The following is a 10,782-nucleotide window of genomic DNA, read 5'->3' on the forward strand; positions in this document are numbered from 1 at the left end:
AAGTGTCTATAGTTACGTATTTCAAGTATGTCCCTATGCTGACTACCAGATTGGTTTCAAATCAAACCTTGATTGATACTGTGATTTAATTTATTTAAAATTTGTAGTTGCATCTTAGTGATTAATGTTATTTATTGCTGATTTTTTGATGTATTCAGGCTCCACCTATCAGGACAGGTAAACGCTTTAGGATTCATAGTGTGCCTAGGGAAAGCATGCTTTCAGTATATTTATATGCTGTGCATTGTTGTCTCTTACACTTGGTTTTTCCACAATTACTTCTAGTGTAGCTTTTGACTACTGAGAACTGGAAATACCCAGTTTAACTATTTCTAAGTACAGCTAAGTAGTTTGCATAATTTTTCCCTAAATGTGGTAACTTAACAGAAGTAACTGTACCATTTATTGTGGTCATTATGGGGAATTTTTTTCAAAGTTTCATCATATGTAATTTGTGTACCTTTCTGTTGGAGAACCTTTGTGTAAAGTTGTAGCCATCGCTACAATACAGGTGGTGGACAGAGAGTGGACAGAGGTTAGAATGTAAAGTGCTTCTGACCTCAAATGCGACCCGATTTGCTCTTCCAGTGATCTACTGCAGAACTGGGGAAAGTGAAAGTATTATGGAGGAATACTTGATTTAGATACTAGGCCACTAGAAAGTCTAGTAGCAGTCAACTCCAAAGAACACTGTGTATTGTAATCATTTAGCTGTTGCCTTTTAGCATAGCTTGGAGTGTATTGTGAGGAAAGAGAGGCAACTGAGTAGTGCTTTGACTTTTTGTCTTACATGGCTTAGATGTTTTCATTTTAAAAAATTGGCATGAAGTAGACTTGATTGTTGTACCTGTAAGTGTTAGCTTGGAACTGAAAGTTAGCATGGGTTGGTTGAAAGATGTGTTAAGGCTGCAGCTGGTTGAACAGTATCTCTTTTTGATATGTAATCTTAAAATAACAAAGTTCTCCTCCCTAGATCTGTAAACCCTCATTCTCCTGTTCTCTATCTTAGGGTTGGGATTAAGATTCAGATTTGCATTACTTTTAAGGTGTAATGTCCCCATCTGCTTTACAAGCTGGTCACTCAACTATCTATGTGTTCTATTTGTAGATCTTTTGCCCTGCAGGAGGAAGATGCTGATCTCTTCCCTAACAACTTAACAGGAACTATCAGTGTTCTAGAAACTGGCGAGAGCTTTAGGATGAGAACTTCTTTGCAGTAGTTAAGAGAACTGAGAATGCTGTCCAAATTTCTGCAAGTGGTGGGTTTTTTTGTCTTTGTCTATGGTTCCTTTACTAGTTGGAGAGAATTAAGTTGCTCCTAAAGCTAAAATAAACCCTTTCCCTAAGATCAGTACTTTATTTCCATTGTTGTCACTTTATCCACTGTGACTTCAGGATCTTTGAACCCTGAGCATTCTTGACTTCACTGATAATCTAAAATACATTATTGACGACTATTATATACTGACAGTTCTCACCTATAAAGTGTGTTAAGCGATAGTTTAAGCTTAGATGACAAATTGGGGGTGGAAACAACTGGTTATAATGGACGAAGTTACCCTTTTCTATAGGCTTAGAAGGAACTTTTAATGGAGTCCCTGGGTCCCTTTTGTAGCTAATGTTTCATCAAATTAAATTAATTTCCTACATCGGTGACAAAGTATGGAAATAATTTCAGAGGGAGTGGTAGCTACCCATCCCAGATGACACAGATTCTTGGTAAGCTGCCCCCCACTCCTGGTTAATCCAAACTGAGTGGAGATTGCATTTGTTTGTTTCAGAATCTCAGAAATAAAGACTACAGTTTTAGGCAGTTCTGGGTGAAGGTGCCTGCTGGAATACACAGGTATATTATTTACACATCCCTGCTAAGTGACGTTTCCAGTTTCCTTTGCATTCACTGAAGACCAGCGATGTGCTGCCAACTTCCTGACTGTTTTTAAGTGTTGGTTGCAGTAACACAGGCGTTTTCCTAGATCATAGAATGGTTTGGGTTGGAAGGGACCTTAAAGATCATCTAGCCAACCCCCCTGCCATGGGCAGGGACACCTACTTGGCAAGGTTGCTCAAAACCCCTCCAGCCTGGCCCTGAATGCCTCCAGGGATGGGGCATCCACATCTGCTCTGGGCAACCTGTTCCTGTGTCTCACCACGCTCGTAGTAAAGAATTTCTTCCTAATACCTCATCTAAATATATCCTTTTTCAGCTTAAAGCCATTCCCCCTTGTCCTACTGCTACCTGCCCTTGTAAAAAGTCCCTCTCCAGTTCTCTTGTAGGCCCCCTTTAGCTACTGGAAGGCTGCTGTAAGGTCTCCCCAGAGCCTTTCTTCTCCAGGATGAACAACCCCAACTCTCCCAGCCTGTCTTCATAGGAGAGGTGTTCCAGTTCTCTGGTGATTTGTGGCCCTGCTCTGGACCTGCTCCAGCAAGTCCCAGTCCTTATGCTGGGGGGCCCCAGAGCTGAACAGAGTACTCCAGGTAGACTCTCGAGACTAAACAAAAGATCAGTGGAAAACTGGACTTGAAATGTAGTTGTTTATGGTTCATGCTCCAGATAATGACTGGTTACTAATGGTAGCTCTTGGAGGGTCATTTAATTAAGGAAAAGCAATTGGATGGAATTTGGGCAGCTGGTGGGTATAGGTTCCATCCTGGAACCAGTATTGAGAGGTTTGATAAAGGAATTTTGTGGTTGGTAAAAGTGGTATCAGGTGATGCTAAGTATTTCAGGATGTTTAAAAACACCTGTTGGGAATAAAAAAGGCTGTCCTAGATGACAGGCACGATCCTTCTCCAGTCCTGTTCCTCCGGTGCATGCGCTGTAGAACTCTTTTTAGTGTCTTAGGTGGAATCAGCAGAAAGAAGTGTGGTACTTCTGATCTGAGTAGCCAAAACTGCATGGAACGTTTCAGGTGAGAATTTACTTTGTGCAAGAATTGCAAGAATTTGACTTGCAGAGCAATAGTAACACTACTCTATTTCTGTTGGAAACACCTTGCTGCATTTTTAATCTTTTGCAGGACACTGCTTAATGGTGTGTTGATTCATAGTTGTGCTGAAGAAATACATACAACTAGTCTCATGTTCCAACTACCCCTTTCTGGAGCTAGAAATTGAATCATTTTGATTTGAGAAATGTCGAAAAAATGTGCCGTAGGTTTTTGTGGGTTTGCTTGTTTAGGGTTGAACATGCAAGGTAGCAAGTACAGTAGAAATACAGGCATTAATCCTTGCAATTTACACATACTGAGTAACTACCGTGTGTGTGTTCCTACGTGTACTGCAGCCCAAATGCACTGGGCTTTTTATATACAGTTATTTTGCTTCACAGTATAACTGTAGAATGACTGGCATCACACTGATGTAATATTTGGCTTGTTTTCATGCAATGCAAAGGATTGAAATCTTGAAACGAGCTTGTCGATTCTCTTGCTTTTGCTTTTCCTGCATTGCTTACAGTTAAGAATAAATTAAATCGGTTTTCAGCTTGCTGAAATATTAACTACACCTGCACATTTTCTTTCAGTCTTCTGCCAACAGACTTTGACAATAAAAACCCAAGAACAAAACAATGAAGCTTTTCTTTGAATGCCAGTCTAATCTTCCAGTATTTTTCAGATGCTGGAATGCCTCCTGCTTCTCTTAAGCAGCATTAAAAGAGGATCCGGAGCTTTTTCTTCAATAAGTTATCCTTCCACTAAATGAAGTCCTCACCCATTCAGCTTTTAGGATTATAGGGAAAAACTTTATTGTAAGGAATGCCCATAACCATCAGAGTTGGGTGCCTCCTAGATACTTCCTCCCAAGTTAAAGCAAAGAGAGGCTTGGTAAGATCCACATGCAGGATCTAGATCCAAAAGTAATGAAGTTTGTCAAATCATGTGAGAGGATTGAAATTTTACATCAAGTTTGTTAAGTACAAAAATGAATAACACATCTGTGTAATTTGTTTTTAAGTTAATTTTTAAAATTGTCCTAATTTTTAGGCTTACAATATTGTATTTGTAAAATAACTATAACTGTATGACACTACTATGTCCTGCAGCTCCATTCAGCCGTCTTTAAAGACGTTTGGCTGGTTTTAAGTACAGCTAGCCAATGAAAAAGCCTTTCTGTATAAATAAAAATGTGTATAAATTGAAGTCCAACATCTAAAACAAAAGAGCTTCTGATTCTACTCTACAAATCTAAGCTTTCCTCATCCATCCTTTGGTACTTCAAAGGTGATGCCCACAGGAAAAGTAATAAATACCTAGAGGGTGAACTGGAGCATCAGAATCTGCTGATGCAAAAACATAAAAGAGAAGACTTCTTAACAAGACCCTAAGACCCCCTACTATCCTGTGATTCTGATTTAAAACAAAGTTCTGCCTGTATGCAGAAGTGTGGTTGTTTTTTTTTTCTTTTTTTTTCAGGGTTGAAGAATACAGAGTGTTACAGGAGAACAAGGAATAACTAACCTGCTTGCCTTGGTGGTCCCCTGCAGGTCAAACATTAGTCTTCACATCGAATGTGCCTGTTCTTTTTGTGGAGACTTGCCATCTTCCTCGTGGACACCAGAGCATGCGCATTCCAAACTGTTTCTGTGTTTATAGGGTTCTCAATATCCCCAAAGCTGTGAAGGAGGGTAAGTCAGGAATGTTGGGAGTTTTTGTGGGGTACCAAAACTGCTAAGAATGAATAATACAGTGACAGGATGAATGTATAATTGTGAATAATCACAACTTACTGCATATTTAAGTGAATGTTTGTCAAAAGATTGAGCAGAACAGCTGTATGGACTTGGGAAAAGAGCTGCAAGTGTCGATTACAAAAGGGCATCTTGGTTAATGTACAGTTGTTTTCAGCCTTCTTGCTTCAGCTAATAACAACATTGTGGTCCAGATCCTTTTATTTTCTTTTGTTATCAGTCTGTAAGGTTGCTGTATCATTAAACCATCAATCAGTAAGGTTCCTTCAAGAGTACTTGTAAGTCTGTCGTCCTCTTTTCACACTGAGATGACTGAAACATGTTGGAGCCTGTTTGAATTTCCCAGGACATAGCTAAGGTAAGTGTGTAGCTACTACATGTGTGGCAGTGGACAATTTACAGTGGGCAGTTAAGATCCAAATGTGCTTTTTATTGTCTGAATATTTTACTCTGTGTTAAAGGCATCCATCTGGAAGCTAATTACTCTGAGGGAGGGGACTGTGATGGCAGATCAGCAATTTGTTTAGCTTGCAGTCACTGTTTACCTGGAGTACAGTGGTGTATTCTGTTGAGGCCATAGATTTATAAGGCTGGAGAGGACTGCGGTAATATCAGCTGTGCTTTGCTTCCTGATCGAATGCCTTTTTGTTGGGCTAGAGTGTGTGTTTTGGAAAGCTAATTTGTTTTAACTGTTATTATTTGGACAAGGGTGAATCTTATGCAATCTCTGCCACATTTTATTTTAAAAGCCTAAAACTGATTTTATTGGCATAGTGTGGGGTTTCATATGGCACTGCCCTGTTTTTCATCCTTTGTGTTTGTTGCTGTTAACTTTTTGGTTTTGTTAGTGCTAAGCAACACAGTCGTTAAATGCCACAACAAACAAAAAAAAAGCAGGGGGAAATGATCCTCCTGAGTGCTAAACAATCTGTGATGTTACATGGGCATCTTCTCCCTCAAAAGACTGGCAAAACTATAAGGTTATGAGAACTGAGTTCTCTGCCAGAATCAGCCATAGGTTTCCCCCCGTGTCTCTCTTATCTTTGGAAAAAGTGAATAGTGAGTTCAGGTGTTGTGAGGTTAAGTCAGTATTCAAGAAGTTTAGTTATCCGCGGAGGGAAAGATATTTCCAATTTACTTAAAGGTACTATTGCTTGCAGTAGAGCTCAGCCCTGGGCGCAGGTGTAGTTACCTTCCTTAGCTGTGAATGTTTGTCTGGTAACAAATATGGTGCCCTTCCCAGCGGGAGGGGTGCTTTGTCTTGTGTTCTGCTAGTTCTCCATGTGGAAATGTACAGAACGTGAGGTGGGGTCAAGCAGGGCTGAAGGTCTCTAAGGAGTAATACACTACTGAACTCTCTCTTGGTAAAACACAATTATCATGTGAAATGGGTATGTATAAAGGTTGTTAGCCTTCCTACTTCTGTGCCCAGTCCTTAAATACTTTGTTATAAATGTTTTTCAGTGAAGGGTTTATTTCTGCCGCTGAAATTCCTTTGCGCCTTTTCAAGACTATAAATGTTTCTATGTAACTATGTGCATAAATACATCAGCAACAAAAGGAGGGCTGAGGAGAATCTCCATCCTGTACTGGATGTAGGGGGAAACAGTGACAAAGGTTGAAGAAAAGGCCTCCTTTTCTTAATGGCTTCTTTGCCTCAGTCTTTAATAGTAAGACCCAGTTGTTCTCTGAGTACCCAGGCCCCTGTGCTGGAAGACAGGGATGGGGAGCAGAATGAAGCCCCCATAATCCAAGGGGAGATGATCAGGGGCCTGCTACACCACTTAAGACACACAGGTTGATGAGGCTGGATGTGATCCACCCAAGGGTACTGAGGGAGATGGCAGAGGTGTTCACTGAGCCAGTTTCAATCATTTACCAGCAGTCCTAACTAACTGGGGATGTCCCAATTGACCAGAGGTTAGCAAATGTGATGCCCATCTACAAGAAGGGCCAGAAGGAGGAGGATCTGTGGGACTACAGACCTGTCAGTCTGATCTCGGTATTGGGGAGGGTTATGGAACACTTCACCTTGAGTGACATCCTGTAGCGTGTGCAGGACAACCAGATGGTCAGGCCCAGCCAGCACAGTTCTATGAAAGGCAGGTCCTGAAAGGCGGTGAATGGAGTTAAATTCAACTGGCAGCTGGTCTGGAGTGGTGTTTCTCAGGGGCCAGTTCTGTTTAATGTCTTTATCAATGATCTGGAGGAAGGGATCAAGTGCACCCTCAGGGAGTGTGCAGGTGACACCAAGTTGGGCAGGAGTGTTGATCTCCTTGAGGGCAGGAGGCTCTGAAGAGGGGTCTGGGCAGGCTGGATTGATGGGCTGAGGCCAGTTGTATGAGGTTCAACAGGACTTAGTGCTGGATCCTGCATGTGGGTCACACCAGCCCCACACAACACTACAGGCTTGGGGCAGAGCGGCTGGAAAGCTACCTCGTGGAAAAGGGCCTGGGGGTGCTGGTTGACAGCCGGCTGGGCATGAGCCAGCAGTGTGCCCAGGGGGCCAAGAAGGCCAGTAGCATCCTGGCTGATACAGTGAGGCCAGCAGGACTAGGGCAGTGATTGAGGCACTAGTGAGGCCACACCTTGAATCCTGTGTTCGGTTCTGGGCCCCTCACCACAGGAAAGACATTGAGGTGCTGGAGCATGTCCAGAGAAGGGCAACAAAGCTGGGGAAGGGTCTGGAGCACAAGTATTAAGAGGAGCAGCTGAGGGAACTGGGGGTGTTTGGTCTGGAGAACAGGAGGCTTGCAGGATCTTATTGCTCTCTACAACTATCTGAAAGGAGGTTGTAGCAAGGTGGGTGTCAGTCTGTTTTCCCAAGTAACAAGGACAAGAGGAAACGGCCTCAGGTTCTGCCAGGGAAAGTTTAGATTGGATATAAGTAAAGATTTCTTCACCAAAAGGTTCGTCAAGCATTGGAACAGGCTGCCCAGGGAAGTGGTTGACTCGCCATCCCTGGAGGTGTGTAGAGTGGCGCTTAGGGACATGGTTTAGTGGGACTTGGCAGTGCTATGTTAATGGTTGGACTTGATGATCTTAAAGGTCTTTTCCAACCTAAGCTACTCTATGATTCTGTCAACAGCATGACGTGAAATAATGTCATATTTGCTATGTGCAGCAATTATAATTTTAAAAATATACCTCTTTCTATCTACTGCTTGTCTGAAGGTAAAACCTTCTGTCGACTGCACTGCTACAGTGCGCAACAGTCCTAATACTGGAGTTCTCAACCCGCTGTGTACCAAGGGGTTAATTTGTTTCCATCACCGGGGATTTGAATTGCTCGTCAGTGCTGAGGTCACTGTCACTGTTAAATGACAGATGTCTTTCTGAAAATCCCTTGTATCTTTCCTTGTGATGTAAAGTTCAGTGACTGCAATAACAGGGTGTTGTTCTTTAATAACTGTTAAATTTATTCTTTAGAGAATTTACAAAGATGTCCTATTGCTCTGGGAGAGCTCCCTTGATGCTGAACTCTGCGTTTTCTTTTTGCATAATGCCTACAGATTTAGAGCCACTGTACTCCCAGTTGTATAGCTTCTGTATCCCTTGTTCAGTGCTGCTGAAATACTCGTAAATCTCCTTTCTTCTAGTGGCTTTGTGCAGCAGCTGGGGTATGACAATAAGGTCCCTGATCTATAATTCCAGACAGCCCCGGAGGGTGAGCAGATCGACCAATCCTCATCCCCAACGTAAGCCCAGGGAACTCGCAGTCCCTGGGAGGTAGTTGTCTAATGCTTTCTATTTGTATTCTGCATGAAACTCTTCTTGATGCTGGACTGTTGTTCACTTAGAGAATTATCCAGTGCACAGTATATAAACTCCCACTAGAGATTGAATGCATGTAAATAAAGCATGCCTTAAGTCTAGCATAATGTAACTTTAAGTGAGAAGAAATAGACTCAATCTAAGCACCTTGTAAGGCTGCATTCACTGCTCAGATCTGCACAGTGCAGTCACAATCTGCATTTCTATGTCACATGGATAAGAGGTAAGGAGGACAGCTGTATACGTTTTCTAATTCCACGGATTTCCTGGCTTTTTATTGAATTTGATGAGAATACAACTCTGACTTTTAAAAATAACAGCTGTTTTTGAAACTCTTGCGAAATAGCAACATTCACATTGTAACAGAGAGACATAGTTTGAAAAATGTGATTGATTGATTGACCTTTACACTATACAAGCCTCATGAAAATGTTACTTAGTGTTTTCACACCACCCAAAAGCCTGGCAGGCATTTCGGAGTACAGACAGAAGATGATCCCTGCCCTGCAGCCTTTGCAATCTCATCGTAATCTCTAGCTGTATTCACTTCAACTATATTATTTTTGCAACTTTCATGTCTGTATAGCAGCATTGACATTTATTTTGACTATAAATTATTTAGAAAGGATCTGCTTGAAAACTAGTACTTATTTTCCCATAAACCTGTATCATCTGTTTTAAACCTTGAGATTAATGAAGTGTAAAGGGCTATTTTTAAATGCAGGGTGTTACACGTATGCTACCAGTCTTTGATTGTACTTGGCTTATCCAAGCAGGTTTTAATGCTGACACAATTGTCAGGCTAATTTTATTCTCTGCATCAACTTTAAAGGAGATTAAACTGCTTCAGTTCTGTGATTTGCTACTTGCCAGAGCAATATATCCAGTATCCAGAAAACAGCTGCATGTTTGATAGAAGTAGTGTGAAGTCCCCAGTGCATTGAGGACAATGACAAAGTTTCCATCAACAGCGACACAGCCAGGGTAGCACCCAGCCTGATGTTCTAAGGTAAGAGTATTGGGTGCTTCATCAACACTACTCTTACAAAACTGGTAGCTCTTCAGATGTTATAGAAACACAATTCCATATGTGCTCTGTGAAACCTAATCCATAAAGAAAAGAGGGAACCTCAATGGAACAAGGTTATCTTACTTTCCATCTATAATTCCACATTAGTTTCTTGTGTGTTTTCTTAAGAACTGATAGTCTTCTCTCCAGCTCCTCTACAAAGGCAATGGGACACTGGTCCGTCAGAAGAAAGAATAACTGACAGAGGATAAACCGATGGAACTTTGAAGTCATATTTGACTTGTATTTCAGTCTTTTTTTGTCAAGATAGCTCTACATTTATGGCCTTTAGTCTGTCCTTCCTCAGATGAGAATTCAGGAAGGCAGAGAAAATTGTTAAAAGCGTTAAGTGTCTCTGTCCATAGAGACTCTTTATTTTTTTATTTTAAACAAAGGATTCGGTTGCCCAAATTGAATATGGAAGCATATAAATTCATCCCTAATAAACTTGGATTTGTACTGAAAGAGTTAAAGAGTATTAAACTGTAGCAGCCTGTTTGAATTAAAGTGGCTTTTGTTATCAGATTATCTGAATAAGGGATATTTCAGGCTCTGAAAGTAAATTAAGATAATCATGGACTCTTTAGTCTTGCTTAATTGCAACAAAACCCGGTAAGCACAAAGTTCTAGTGAATCTAAGAACACATACATAAAGCAGTGTTCAGAGCACGCAAAGTTCTGTGCCAAAGCACTGTGGGTTGCTAATTACTTTTGCATGAGAGCCAAGCACTGTGCTTGGTGAGAATCTGGACACCAGTATGTTTACAATGTTTATGTAAGTGTATGATGTAATTAATGTAGTCTTGGTTAGCTAAAATGAACTTTGTGTCAACATTAATTTGTATTTGTTTTATCCTTGCTGCTCTCAAGAGGCTCCTTTTAGCTGGATGTTCATGATAGTATGATTTTTGGGACACTAAATTTGGCCAAAATAAGGAAAGACTTTCAAGAAACAGATCTAGGTTGCTTCCATTTCACAGATTTTATCAATCAATCAGACTTTCATTTTGACTTTCTTATGAAAAATGCTTACAAGGACTTTACCAATTAATTCAATTACATGCTAAACATTTTTCTTTATGGTTCAGAGTGGTTTTCAAAATGGTCAAAATAAGCATTTTGAGACGAGATGTAAGATACCAGTTAATGCAGGAAGCTTTAAATGCAGCAGGATTTGTTTTTGTGAAAGCTTTATTCTTGTAAAGAGATGTTACTTCAAGCAGAAACCAACAGCTTCCTGCTTTACAGA

This window comes from Falco biarmicus, chromosome 11, assembly GCF_023638135.1.
Source record: "Falco biarmicus isolate bFalBia1 chromosome 11, bFalBia1.pri, whole genome shotgun sequence".
NCBI lineage: Eukaryota > Metazoa > Chordata > Aves > Falconiformes > Falconidae > Falco > Falco biarmicus.